This window comes from Pleurodeles waltl, chromosome 2_1 (assembly GCF_031143425.1).
Source record: "Pleurodeles waltl isolate 20211129_DDA chromosome 2_1, aPleWal1.hap1.20221129, whole genome shotgun sequence".
Lineage (NCBI taxonomy): Eukaryota > Metazoa > Chordata > Amphibia > Caudata > Salamandridae > Pleurodeles > Pleurodeles waltl.
In genome coordinates, this window is record NC_090438.1 from 221,005,139 (window position 1) to 221,019,864 (window position 14,726).

Consider the following 14,726-nt stretch of genomic DNA (forward strand, 5'->3'; position numbering starts at 1 on the left):
GAGCTGAGGCACCGGCGAGTGGGGATGCAGCGGCCCACAGATTCTCGAGGCAGAGTCATCTGACGCCAAGGTGACCAGTGGGTTGGAGGGTGAGGGGAGTACCACGGGGGAGGCAACTACCACTGGTGGCAGACCCTAGTATGCCCACCCCTACTGTATCATCTTCCGCCACCCCCCATGCCATCACCGCTCTCCCATTTGCTCCCCGAGTTGCCCGTGCCCTCTCACCCAGAAGGGTGGGCGACTCCTTCGCCCCAGGCACCTCCTCCCCTGCCCCAGTCAGCCCTGCTGCCCTCACAGAGGAGGCTAATGGCCTCCCGAGAACCATCTCTGTAGGGCAGACAACCATCGTCAATCCCATCCAGGGGCTAGCATCAGAGATGCCGCAGACCAATGCCTGTCTGGATGGCATTCACGGTGCCGTGTCTGGCCTACAGAGATCTTTTCAGGCTGTGGCCTCCTCTTTGACGGCAGCCGGTTTCCCCGGTCATTCCGTCCCCCCTCCAACCTCCTCGACCCCTTCCAGCCCTTTGTGGACAGCCCAATAGCCTACATATCAGCTTCTCTAGCTTAGCGTGTAGGTCCATTCCTGCCCTAAATTCAATTAGAGATGGAGCTTGGTTGGATTTCCAATATTTTTCAATGTCTCATTTGGCCACAGTGAGACCAACACCTACAAGTATAAATTCCCCATAAATGCAACACACAGCATCAAGGATGCCCAGCAATGCCATGCGTTGGGTGAAGGCGAAAGGGTGCTCTATAATCCTGAAGAGTGTGGCAAAAATATTCCCCAAGTAGCATGTGATTATGGGACATTCCCAGACCACGTGGAAGAATCTGCATTATGTTTTTGTGTGCCTACTGCAGGTATCCCTCCCCTCCCCTCCATCTGCACCAAGCAGCGGGGAGAAGTGTAGGCCATGTGGGAGTATTTAGGCACAATAAGGCAAAGGCATGAGGAGATGATCAGCTGCCTTGGTGCCAAGATTGCATCTTGCCAATCACCTTATCTAGTTCCACCAAGCTCTCCCAGTGCTTCAGAGGGGGATAAATTGGTTGGGTGCATTGTCTATCAGGGATCTGTAGAAAATTGAGATGTCACCATGACCAAGTGGTCCAAAGGTAACTTTGAATTCTAGGGGGTTATATTCTGGCAGGTCAGTCAGTATGGCTTGATATACTATTAGGGAGTGGGGTAGTTGTAGGTGTTTGTAAAATTGAGAATTGTGTAGCGTGAATTCTATCTGTAGGTCTGTGAAGGATTTCATTTGCGAGCCTCTGTTTACATCTCCCAGTTTGGAGATGCCAACAAGGTTCCAGAGGCCAAAGCCCTCTAGTTGGGATATAAGTATGTCCCATGCCACAGGGGGGTTTCCTGCATGGGTTTATTGTCCTATCTGAACCAGCGGAGAGCTGCATTCTAGTATAAGAGAAGTACAGGTGTTACCTACAGGAGTGATCTATGGAGGGGGTTTCTGTACAACAGCCACTATATAAGTTGAAATCTAAGTATGGCACTTCATTTTGAAAAGCTGGATCTTCATGGCCTCTAAATACTCAGCCATTAATTCCTAACACAGGTCGCCATGGCCATCCCAGTGTCATACGTAGACTATGCATTTATGAAGTGCAATCTTTGGTGTTTTATTTTGCCACAGAAATGCTTGCATTGTACCTACAGTTATTTAAAACATGTGTGGGGTATAAGGAGGGAAACATTTTATGATGCATTTATAAACTAGTGTAGGAGCATCAGACTAAAAAGGGTCACTTGTCTCAGAAAGTTGAGAGCCGCGTTTTGCTCATTTAGTCATATTGCAGGTGGGCGAGTCACTTGGGGACAGAGATTGAGACTCCAAGTCAGTTCCAGCTCCAGAGCAATGTGGGGGCCGAGATATTAGAAGTTGAGCCAGTGCACTGGGATCTGAGAATGCCAATATATCATTGAGTAGTCCCTTTAAGAGGTGTCTGAAGCAATTTAGTCCAGTTGACTTGCAGCCTGGAGGTCTCAGCATAGAGGTGCAGTATCTGGAGTAATGGGAGGCCTGAGATATCTGAGTGACACATGTATAGCAGGATGGTGTCTGCATATAGAGCTAAGCAGTCTTCAAAGTCATTGTACCAGCAGAAGCCCTAGAATTGTGCCTTACATCTAATCCATGTCACCAGAGGTTCCACCAATGCAAATAGTGGTGGGGTGAGTGGGCAACCTTGCCGGGTGCTAAGGGCCAGATGTAGCAAACGTTTGCGATTTGCAAACGGGCAGAATCGCAATTTGCGACAGTGCAAAATCGGAAATGGGATGCAAAAGCCCATTTCCGACTCGCAAAAAGCGATGGGACCCGTTTGCGAGTCGCATCCGGTGCGACCCCATTTTGCGACCCGCAAATAGCAAGTCGCAATTTGCGAGTCGCAAACCTTATGCAATTGCAACTCGCAAATTGCGACTAGTCGCAAAAAGCCCAGTTTGCATGTCCCATTTACCACTAACTCAGAGCAGGTGGTAACCATTACCAAAGTATAAAAGGGGACCCAGAAGCCATCTGGGTTACTCAAGATGGCAGAGATATACCTGATAGCAGTGAGGAGGAGAGTCTACGCAGCCCAGCAGAGGAGGAGGGGCCACAGACAGGAGAAGATATATAGAACCAGGCAGACTCTTTTTCAGCAAACTGAAGAGGAGATCTATGACAAATACCGCCTTAGCAGCGCAGCCATCCTAGAATTAATTGATTTACTGAAACCACAGCTAGAACACCAGACTCTGCGTGGCTGCGCCATTCCTACGCATGTGCAAGTACTATGCTCACTGCACCTCTTGGCCTCAGGGAGCTATCAGGGGGTCATTGCTGTGGCAGGTGGGGTATCCCAAAGTGCAGTGTCAAGGTTCCTCAGGGCCTTCCTAGATGCCTTAGTCACGCACATGTCTCACTTCATATACTTACCAAGGAATGAGACAGAAATCAACAGCACCAAGCAGGACTTTTACCGCATTGCCCACTTTCCCCATATCATAGGGTGTGTAGATGGGACACACATTCAAATATGCCCCCCTGCTAATCTAGAACACATTTTCCGCAACAGAAAGTGTACCCACTCACTCAACATACAGGTCGTTTGTGATGCCCATTATGTCATCACGGACATCGTAGCTAAGTTTCCAGGCAGTACCCATGACTCATACATTTTTAGGCATAGTGGGATACATCAACGCCTGGAACGTGGGGAATTCGGAGACGGTTACCTCCTAGGTAGAGCCACAGACACTTGCAGACATACACACAGGTCACTGTGCACGACAATCTGGACTTCCTAACAGTGTACTTTTTGTGCCCAACAGGTGACAGTGCATATGCTCTTAGGCCTTGGATCATGACTCCGTTTTTGACACCCAGAACTGAATCTGAGAGGTAATACAACAGTGCGCATAAGAGGACCAGGAACCTGATAGAGCGCACCTTCGGACTCCTGAAGGCAAGATTCAGATGCCTCCACCGCAGTGGAGGTGCACTCCAATACACCCCCATTACCGCATTCAAAATTGTGGTCGCATGCGCCATCCTCCACAACATAGCCACCCGACGTGGGCTACCTCTCACCCCTGCAGACCCAGATCCTGATGATGAAGAGCAAGAACAACCACATCGCCATCATGGGGATAGGAGTCTAGCTAATCAAGGCAGACTGAGACGGGAACACATTGCAACACAATATTTTGGACGGTACGTGTCAACTCCCACCATACTCACCTATTAACCAAAAACTCCATTTGTTAAGTGGAACAAAAATAACTGTTTTATTACTGTAATTGAGAAACTATATACAAGTTGAAATTGTCCATGGGCAGGGAAATGCCAACCAGTCATGTGGCACATTAACACCATGTGACACATGTATTGGTCCTGGGTGTCATCTATGTTCTCCTGCCCCTCCTGCCAGCCTGGCTGGTCCCTGCTGCGTCCGTGGTGCTGTGCCTACCACTCCTCAGCACCCTGCTGTCAGTGGCAGATACACTGCTCACTGATGAGCCCTCCTCACTGTCTTGGGGTGTTTCCCCGGTGGCCCTTGACATTTCCCGTGTCTCCATAAGTTCAATTATGTGGGTGAGACGTCCCAGGCCCCTGGCAACATCCCCAGCAAAATGGCCCATCTCTATTTGCAGGCCAACTGTCCTCCTCGACAGGCCTGTTGTATTAATGGCTAGCCTGCCGATCGATGTGGCCATCCTGTCCAGTCGTTGCATTGTCTGGCGATCTCTGCGCCGCCCAGCCTCTGCCTGGCCCAGCAGTCCGCCCGCCAGTTCCCTAATGGCAAGGGCAATGTCCCCAATGTTCTGGCACATCATGTCCATGCATCTGTTGAGGTGCTGCATGCTTGCATGGTTGTGTCTAACAAAGCGGTGCAGCACACCACTAATCCTGCCCAATATTCTGTTCTGCAGGCGCTGACCCCGCAGCAGATGTGCCTCACTGCTGGTTGGAGGAAGTATCCCGGATCCAGATGGTCTTGCCCTGCGACGCCTGCGCAGCGGTGGCTGCCCTGTGCTCCCACCTGTATCCTCCCTGCCTGTTGCTGGGGCAGCTTCTGGCGTGATTGTTGCAGCAGGCGTTACTAATGCAGGAATGCTGCTGACTGTGCAGGTGGGGGTGCTGGCAGGTCCTGGGGTGTCCTCCTGGGCCTGGGTGGTTGGGGTGTTGGGGGTGTCTTGCTGGAGACCTGTGGGACATGGGGAACACACTGTCAGTGTCTAGTATCTATTGCACAATTCCTAATAAACATTTGCCTATGAACTGCCTATTTGACTACATTTCCCATAATGCATCATTCAGGCTTTTTCTACCCTGTAATGGAGCTATCTTGGTTGTGCATGCACCTGTGTACATGGTGGGTGGGGTATGACATTGATAGGGGTACAGGCTTATCACATGGTACTCACCGGTTGATGTACTGGGCTCTGAGGTGTCCAGGTCCCCAAATCTACACACTGCCTCCTGCTCCAATGTTTCCTCCACCCTTTCTTCCAGGGGTGTGGGTGGTGGCACAGATGATGGTCCCCCTCCAGTGCCTCTCATCTCCCGGAGCCTTTCTGCCACCCTCTCCGTGGTCCAGGAGCGGAGGTCATACCACCTCTTCTTTATGTCCTCAATTGTCCTGTGGCTCACACCCAGGGAATTAATTTTTTCTTGAATGTCCTGCCAGAGTTTCTTTTTGGTGGCCTCAGGAACAGTGAGGGCTGCTCTCCCAAAAAGCTCATCATGGTGCTGACAGCATTCCTCTGTCAGCACCTCCAGCTCCGTCTCAGAAAATTTGAGTTTTCTTCTTCGTGGGGTTCCCTCCATGGCTGCTGCTGCTTGTTCAGTGTGAAGACTGGCAGTTATAAAAGGGTGTGGTCCAGCCTCCTGCCAGGTGTATTTGTTAACTTCCTGGCTGTAGTGTCATCATCATGTGCCAGGAAGTGTTTACAGAGTGTTCTGGTGTGCTTTCTGGAGTGTTCTGCTGCACCTGTAAGCAATTTTGAAGGTAGTCGCAATTTGCGACACCTACTCGCTAATTGCGAGTTCGTTTTTTGCACACTCGCAAACAGCGACCTCGCAATCTGCGGACTCGTACACAGCGTTGCGAGTCCGGCTGCGAGTCGCAAAATCGGATCGTTTTTTTTTCTGGCGAGTCGCATCAACTCGCAAAATGCGAGTCGCAATTTTTATTTTTGCTACATCTGGCCCTAAGTCTCAAGAGGGCCAAAAAACACCATTGACTTTCACATGCTCTCACGCTTAGGCATAAAGCACTTCAACAAAGGAGAAGAAGCTTTGTCTAAAGCCCATCCAGGTAGGAAAGTAAAGGAGAAATGACAAGTCAAGGGAATCAAAGGCCATTTCAAAATCAAGTAGCAGGAGAGTAAAGTGGTGAGGAAGTGTGGCATGGACTTTGTGTATGCAGTGGTGTGTGCCGTGGTGCAATATAAAGCTGCATTGGTCAGGGTGAATAAGTGCTATGATCACCAGCAGTAAACTACTAGCCAATATTTTGGCATAGATTTACAATTTGGTACTATTTAGCAAGATCGGGCAGTAGGAGGGTTTCCTGGCCTTATGAAAGACAACTATGGTGGCCATATCTAGATCGGGAGGGAACTGTCCTTTCTCCACCACATCTTGATATAAATTGAGAAGGAGAGGAGAAAGTGTGCACTTAAACCTCAAGTAGTACATCCCCCAGGGCCGACTGCCTTATTTAAGGGTAGCGGGCCATGTGGACCTCCTTCCGGATCCTTAGTAGGCCAGGTCAATCAGCATAGTAAAGGGTAGGGTACCTCTTTTCCGAGTCTTAATAGGCCCTGGGGAAATGTATAGTAAAGGGGGAGGGGTGCCATGTTTATCTGCTCCCAAAGCCTGTAAAGTACCTGGGAATCCCATCGTCTAAGGCCCACTAAATGAGTGTGTCCTAGGGATACAGTTTTAGCAAGAGTGCAGGCAGGGAAACACACGTTTGCTCTAAAAAGAGCATTTTTAAGGCTCCTGCTGCATGGGAGCAAACATGCCTTTCCTGGAAAGCTGGCAGTAGGGCATATCTGCTGTCATTTGGTGGGATTCAAAAATGGTCTTGCCAGGCGGTACTAGACTTTTGTTTCCCTATCAGTGCTCTTGCAACCCCCCCCCCCCTTTTTTGGCATTTGACCATGGGGGATGGGGGCCCCATGGCCTCTTAAGGCTCAGGGAGGGGAGCAATACACCTATCTTCCCAATAATTAAAATTAAGGGGTCCAACCGCCATCAGCGTACCTGGCGGTCAAGTGACCACTAGACTCGTAATGAGGCCCTACATGTTCTATGAACCCATGGCGTACAGAGCGCAGCCAGTCCTTGCAGCCAAGCCCTTACAACCACCCAACCCTGCACCATGCATGGCTTTTAGAAGTGTGCAGTGTAAGTTGGCCACAGGGCCTGTCTCTGTCAGTGGATGTGTGAGTGGGTGTGTGAGTGTCTGAGAGGGTCTGAAAGTGGGGGTGTGAGTCTATGAGTGGGTCTGAGTGGGTGCATGAGTGTCTGAGTGGGTGCGTGAGTGGAGGCCTGAGCCTCTGAGTGCATGTATAAGTGAATGAATTAGTGTATGAATGAGTCTGTTGTTTTTCATTCATATTTTTCCATAATCACAAATATATTGTGAATAATTTGCAGAAATGTGTGAATTTTCACCCATGGGGACCTGTCCAATGAAATAAAATGGCAGTCACAATTTTCTAGTCAGGCTGCGGTCAACCAATTGGAATGCTTCTTTTAACATGTGTATTCACTAATATTTTCGGATTACGCAAATTATTCACGGCCAGAGATATACACATTTATTTGCCCTTAAATATCTCCTAAACTACTGAACAAATTGACACCAAGTAACAAAAAGCACAATCTGCGTACCAGCAGCTAGATATCTGCCAAATTTGGTGTAATTCCATCTAGTGGTTCGGCTGTAGACATGTTGCCAGTTCGTATTGGAATTAACATGAGAAACTCAATACCCTTTTTTCTCCAAAAAAGGTGGCCCAATGATTCTTGTTTCACATGGGAAGGTTCGGGTGATCCATCAAGTTAGAGCCAATGTAAGGAAATGCCTCCTTGCCATGGTTACCCCCTGACCTTTTGCCTTTGCTGATGCTAAGTTTTGATTTGAAAGTGTGCTGAGGCCTGCTAACCAGGCCCCAGCACCAGTGTTCTTTCCCTAACCTGTACTTTTGTTTTCACAATTGGCACAGCCTGGCATCCAGGTAAGTCCCTTGTAACTGGTACCCCTGGTACCAAGGGCACTGATGCCAGGGAAGGTCTCTAAGGGCTGCAGCATATCTTATGCCACCCTGGGGACCCCTCACTCAGCACAGACACACTGCTTGCCAGCTTGTGTGTGCTAGTGGGGATAAAACGACTAAGTCGACATGGCACTCCCCTCAGCGTACCATGCCAACCTCACACTGCCTACAGGTATAGATAAGTCAACCCTCTAGCAGGCCTTACAGCCCTAGGGCAGGGTGCACTATACCATAGGTGAGGGCATAAGTGCATGAGCACTATGCCCCTACAGTGTCTAAGCAAAACCTTAGACATTGTAAGTGCAGGGTATCCATAAGAGTATATGGTCTGGGAGTCTGACCATAATGGCTACACAGAATTTTAACCGAACTATCCGTGTAGGCTGACTAGTTTTAGCAGCCTGCCACACACCAGACATGTTGCTGGCCACATGGGGAGAGTGCCTTTGCCACTCTGTGGCTAGTAACAAAGCCTGTACTGGGTGGAGGTGCTTCACACCTCCCACTGCAGGAACTGTAGCACCTGGCGGTGAGCCTCAAAGGCTCACCCCCTTTGTTACAGCACCCCAGGGCACTCCAGCTAGTGGAGTTGCCCGCCCCCTCCGGCCACGGCCCCACTTTTGGCGGCAAGGCCGGAGGAGATAATGAGAAAAACAAGGAGGAGTCACTGGCCAGTCAGGACAGCCCCTAAGGTGTCTTGAGCTGAGGTGACTCTAACTTTTAGAAATCCTCCATCTTGCAGATGGAGGATTCCCCCAATAGGATTAGGGATGTGCCCCCCTCTCCTCAGGGAGGAGGCACAAAGAGGGTGTAGCCACCCTCAGGGCTAGTAGCCATTGGCTACTAACCTCCCAGACCTAAACACACCCCTAAATTCAGTATTTAGGGGCTCCCCAGAACCTAGGAACTCAGATTCCTGCCACCTAAGAAGAATTGGACTGCTGAGCTGAAAAACCCTGCAGAGAAGACGGAGACACCAACTGCTTTGGCCCCAGCTCTACCGGCCTGTCTCCCCACTTCTAAAGACACTGCTCCAGCGACACTTTCCACAGGGACCAGCGACCTCTGAAGCCTCAGAGGACTGCCCTGCATCTAGAAGGACCAAGAACTCCCGAGGACAGCGGCTCTGTTCACCAAAGACTGCAACTTTGCAACAAAGAAGCAACTTTGAAACAACACACGTTTCCCGCCAGAAGCGTGAGACTTGGCACTCTGCACCCGATGCCCCCGGCTCAACTTGTGGAGAACGATCACTTCAGGGAGGACTCCCCGGCGACTGCGAGACCATGAGTAGCCAGAGTTGACCCCCCTGAGCCCTCACAGCGACGCCTGCAGAGGGAATCCCGAGGATCCCCCTGACCGCGACTGCCTGCTTCAAAGACCCGACACCTGGTAAAGGCACTGCATCCGCAGCCCCCAGGACCTGAAGGATCCGACCTCCAGTGCAGGAGCGACGCCCAGGTGGCCCTCTCCCTTGCCCAGGTGGTGGCTACCCCGAGGAGCCCCCCCCCTTGCCTGCCTGCATCGCTGAAGAGACCCCTTGGTCTCCCATTGCTTTCTATTGAAAACCCGAGGCTTGTTTGCACACTGCACCCGGCCGCCCCCGTGCCGCTGAGGGGGTACTTTCTGTGTGGACTTGTGTCCCCCCCAGTGCCCTGCAAAACCCCCCTGGTCTGCCCTCCGAAGACGCGGGTACTTACCTGCTGGCAGACTGGAACCGGGGCACCCCTTCTCCATTGAAGCCTATGCGTTTTGGGCACCACTTTGACCTCTTCACCTGACCGGCCCTGAACTGCCGGTGTGGTAACTTTGAACTTTGGGGTTGCTCTGAACCCCCAACGGTGGGCTACCTTGGACCCAAACTTGAACCCCGTAGGTGGTTTACTTACCTGCAAGAACTAACAAACACTTACCTCCCCCACGACCTGTTGAAAATTGCACTGTGTCTAGTTTTAAAATAGCTATATGTCATTTATGTGAAAACTGTATATGCTATTTTGCTAATTCAAAGTTCCTAAAGTGCCTACCTGAAATACCTTTCATTTGAAGTATTACTTGTAAATCTTGAACCTGTGGTTCTTAAAATAAACTAAGAAAAGATATTTTTCTTTACAAAAACCTATTGGCCTGGAATTGTCTCTGAGTGTGTGTTCCTCATTTATTGCCTGTGTATGTACAACAAATGCTTAACACTACCCTCTGATAAGCCTACTGCTCGACCACACTACCACAAAATAGAGCATTAGAATTATCTCTTTTTGCCACTATCTTACCTCTAAGGGGAACCCTTGGACTCTGTGCATACTATTCCTCACTTTGAAATAGTGCATACAGAGCCAACTTCCTACAGCCAAGAAAAAGGGGGACCCCAAAACACTTTTTCTCCATTTTATGTCAAATGGATTTTTCACATTTTTGAACATGACTATAGTCCAATTCACTGAAAGGAATTACACCAGAATTAGCAGAAAGGTAGCTCTTGGTCCAGAAAGCATGCTTGCTGTTATCTGGTGTAAATCCATTCAGTAGTTTTGGAGTCATTAGAGTTTCAAAATCATAGATATCTAGACACTTGGCTAATCTGTGGATCCAACTGTCCCCATGCTGCTATCAAATTGGCTGCCAACACTTCAACAAGGAAGTGTTGGCAGTTACATTGGGACAAAAAAAAAGATTAAAAAAAGAAAAGAGGCCATGGTAGAGGTCACCCTGAGCCCCTATCCTTGTCTAGTAGTTCCCCACGGACCCCACAGGGGCTAAGTAGCATTTTAAAAAAACAAATAAGCGGCAGATTCAAGAAAAGTGATGCTGCACACAGTGCAGTGTCACTTTCCTTGCACCCCGTTAGCGCCCCCCCTACAGCCATCGTATGTATGCCAAATTTAAAATACGTTGTACCATGGTGCAGGGTAGGGGGCAATAGCATCAGAATATTTTACGCTATTGATGTCCTGTTCAGGGTTAGCATCAGAATTTTGACGCTAACCCCGAACATATAGAGGGGCCTATTGCAAATGTTAAAAATGCCAAAAAAATGGTGCATCTTTTAGATTTCTTTGCACCATGTTTCAGCCCTCCTAACAGTGGAATGCCCCCCTTGCATGCATCATGCCTGGTGCAGGCAAAATGTGGTGAAGGGGTTACAAAGGGGCTCAATGCATGCATTGCGCCACTTTATAAATCTGGGGTAGCAATTTTAGCCTCATTTGGCCACATCAGCATAAAAATAATTATGCTAATGTGGCGCAAGGAGGCGCTAGGCCCTCTTCAGCCTGGGTCTAAATCTCTGAAAAATCTGTGGATGGATCTGCTGATTTTTCCATGATTTTTTTTTTTCTTTAAAAAGGTCAGCCTCCCGCCATTTCATTTTATTTTTCCCCATGTGAGCTAGGTCCTGGTTGCATTAGGGGCTTGAAAAAGGAGAGAGGTGCATGGCCCTCCTCCTAGGGCTTGTATTAGATGAGGGGACTGCCACCTCCTTGGGACGATAACAGACAAATATGTGGGGTGGTCAAGCAGCCCTCCCACTCCCCGGGCACCACCACATCCCCAGGGCAAAGCAATATGTGGAATGGGGTAGGACTGTATGGCCTCCCACCAGAGCTGCAGGGACCACCACCTTCCGAGGCTAAAGATGAAATTAACATGAGGCCCATGTGGCCCCCTGCAGGACCGGGCACCGCCACTTCCCCAGGGCAATTTATTTAACATTAAGGGGGGGCATGTGGCCCACTCGCAGCCCCAGGGACTGCCACCTTCACGAGGCAAAAGATTAAATTAGCACTGGGTAGCCCGCATTGTGCGCCGCAGCCCCAGGGACCGCCACCTCCCTAGGGCAATTTATTTCTTAGTAAGGGGGGGTACATGCACCCCCCCCTCACAGCCCCATAGACTGACACCTTCCTGAGGCAAACTTCGAATGTTGAAGGGGCGCAAGGAGACCCCTCTGAAGGAGCCTATAATGGTCCTGGGGATTGCCACTCCCCAGGGTCAGCTTCTGCTATGTCCCAGGATGCCCATCCCGGGACATAGCTGTTTTCTCTGACTTGCCAGGAGCTGTGAAAGCTCCCACCAAGTCTGAGCACTGGTTTCAGCAAGTGGGAGCTGTCAAACAACCTTTGTTTCCAAGCCCACAGAGATGTTGGCAGGGACACCGAGGAAGCCAGTGAGCTGCATGTTTAGCAGCTCCTTGTTTGTGACAGCAATGCTGGCTCCCTCAGGAGGTAGGGAGCCGGCTGGCACTGCAGGGGCCTTCAAGCTCCCCATACAGTCCCATTCCACACTGGGTGCCCTGTTCGACACCCAGGAAAGATGGCCCGGCCCGTGGATGGGGACACCAGGGCTGAGATGAGCCAGGGAGGGGGGCTACATGGCCCCCTCCTCCCAACAAAAAAATGTATATTAAGGCTGGGCCCTGGGGTTCTGGGGCTGAAATTGCCAAGGGAAGGGGGCCATGTGGCTCCCCTCCTCCATGTATTCATCCAGGCCATATGGGATGGGATCCCTGGGGCCAGATCAGCCCAGGGTAGGGGGCTGTGCAACCCCCATTGAATTGTAGTGGGCCCTTGGGAGTGGGGCCCCCAGGAACCTAATCATCTTGGGAGAGAGGCCGAGCAGCTCCCTTCCCGAGCACTGAGCATTTACTGTTGGAAAGTGTATTATTGATAAGGTCATGTATGTGCCTACACTTAGCAATAGGCCACAAAACCCCACTAGGTCCAGTCAAGGTCCCAAAAAATTAATCATTGCTCAATCCTTAGTAGCTTGGCCATGAGTGGTTAGGCTTAACTTAGGAGACTGAAGCATTTAATATCAACAAAGCAGTAAATAAGTAAAACACAAAACACAATACAAATCCAACTCCAATTTATGAAAATAGATTATATTTCTATTGTTAAATTGACACAAAAATGACAAAAATCCAATGTGTTTTTAAAGAGTCAATGTTTTCTACTACCTAGAAAGCAAAAGTGAAACAACTGGTCGCACTTGACCAGGGAAAAGTCAAAAGTTGAGGCCGACATCGCTGGAGCCCTCTTCGGATATATGGCCCAGGAATCCTCAATCAAGTTTTTTTATGTTCAGACCGAGACATATTTTCGAGAAAAAAATCCTCCAATCAAGACAAAGACAAATGTTAAGTCTTACCATAATGAAGCCCTCCTCGAATACACTGCACAGGAGGCCTCAGTCAAAAGTTTAAATTCAGACTTACAAACTTTTCTGGAGCTTTTCTTCCCCGACATCAGAAAATCCTCCTGAGCAATCTGATTTCAATGCAATGTCATTGGATTGCCTTTCTGCGAGCCCCTGGTTAAATCCTGGAAGTCTGGAGCTCCTGAGCTTTTCAGTGAGACAAAATGCAAGTCAGACTGGGTCACGCTCAATGTTGGCCAGCTTTACTATCGACGTTGGTTGCTCCTTCAGGGTTAAGACTTCAACTCCCAAAATGCACCTGGACAAACTCATTAAATGGCCAATGGTCAGCTGGCCTATTCTTGCAGGACTTGATACAGGAGACTCTGGTCAGCTCCTTTGTACCTGTAACTTACAGGGAGCTTCCCTTCCTGGAGCTCTAGAAGTAAGGCAAAGTCCAACCGAAAGTGTGAAGCTGGTGCAGGCCTTCTGAGTGTAGGGTCCAGGTGCAGGCCAGGGGAGTAGCAGAACAGTCCTTCTTCTTCTTGTCTCTTTTCCAGCAAGGATCTGAAGTGTGGTGCATTTCTGACATATTTATCTTTGCTCCTGGGTGGCGAATAGAGGGGTGCTGCTGTCCAATCACATGCAGACCACCACCCTCTTGAGTCACAACTTCTGTGTGGCAAAAATCAATCCCAGGGAGCGACATTCCTCCAAATCCAATATGGCAAAAATTCAATCTTAGAGTTTAGATCTGGCTGAGTCCACCCGCTAGTGTGGCTAGGTTTCCCATAACACATCCATTTCCAGCCCTCTCGTAATCTAAGCAGGGGGCACCTGGCTGTCTGGTGTTTCAGGAAAGGGGGAGGTCCAGTTGCTGTCTCAAATATTCTTCCCTCCTTTCAAGTCCAGCTTGACTGCACTCCCCCCGTCCTGTTCTACCATGTGCTGAGGCAGATCTCCTCCCACCAGATGCTTCCGTTGTTTCATCCCAGGCCACTTCACACCTCATCAAGGCAGCCTGGCTCAGGCTGCGAGAGGCTGACCAATCAGAGAAGGGTGCTACAGGGCTGAAGTTGGTAACTTTTAGCAAGAGTTCTAAAACTCTTTCCCTGTCAAAGTTATATTAAACTCAATAATGATGTATTATAATGTTTAATTTGATACCAAACTTGAGATTTGTAGCTCCTTCCTTTGGAAACTAAGATTGTATTATTTTAAAATAAAATCTATCCATGTTAGCTTATAGAGCTCATTCACTACAATTGGGAAAAACACATTTGGCTATTTTTCCCTCACTGGGCTTATAAAACATATTTTATAAAGTCCCTGCTTATAGTTACATAGCACTCAACCTTGGGGGCACTTAGGGCATACCTTAGGAGTGACGTAGCTTAGGGTTTTGGAAGTAATTTTAATTGCAAAGTCAAATTTGGGGTTTACTTTAACTTAAAAACAGCCAGCTAGGCAGGACTGCCTTTAAAATGACACTGGGCACCACAGTAGTGCACCTATGGGTGTACTACCTATACTAGGGTCCCTAACCCTACATGCCCTACCATGTACTATGAACTTATAGGTAGGTTGGTACAGCCAATTATAATTAGCCTAATTTGCATATGTAATTTTACTCAGACTCTGGGACTGTTTAGCAGTGCCCAGGGCACGATCAGAGTGAAAAATAGGGCCAAAAAGTGAGAGGGTTTCTGTAATCAGCTGTTTTCCCACATATACCCAATGAGGTAGCATTTACTTACCAACCAGTATAAAGTGCTCCAGCTGGATA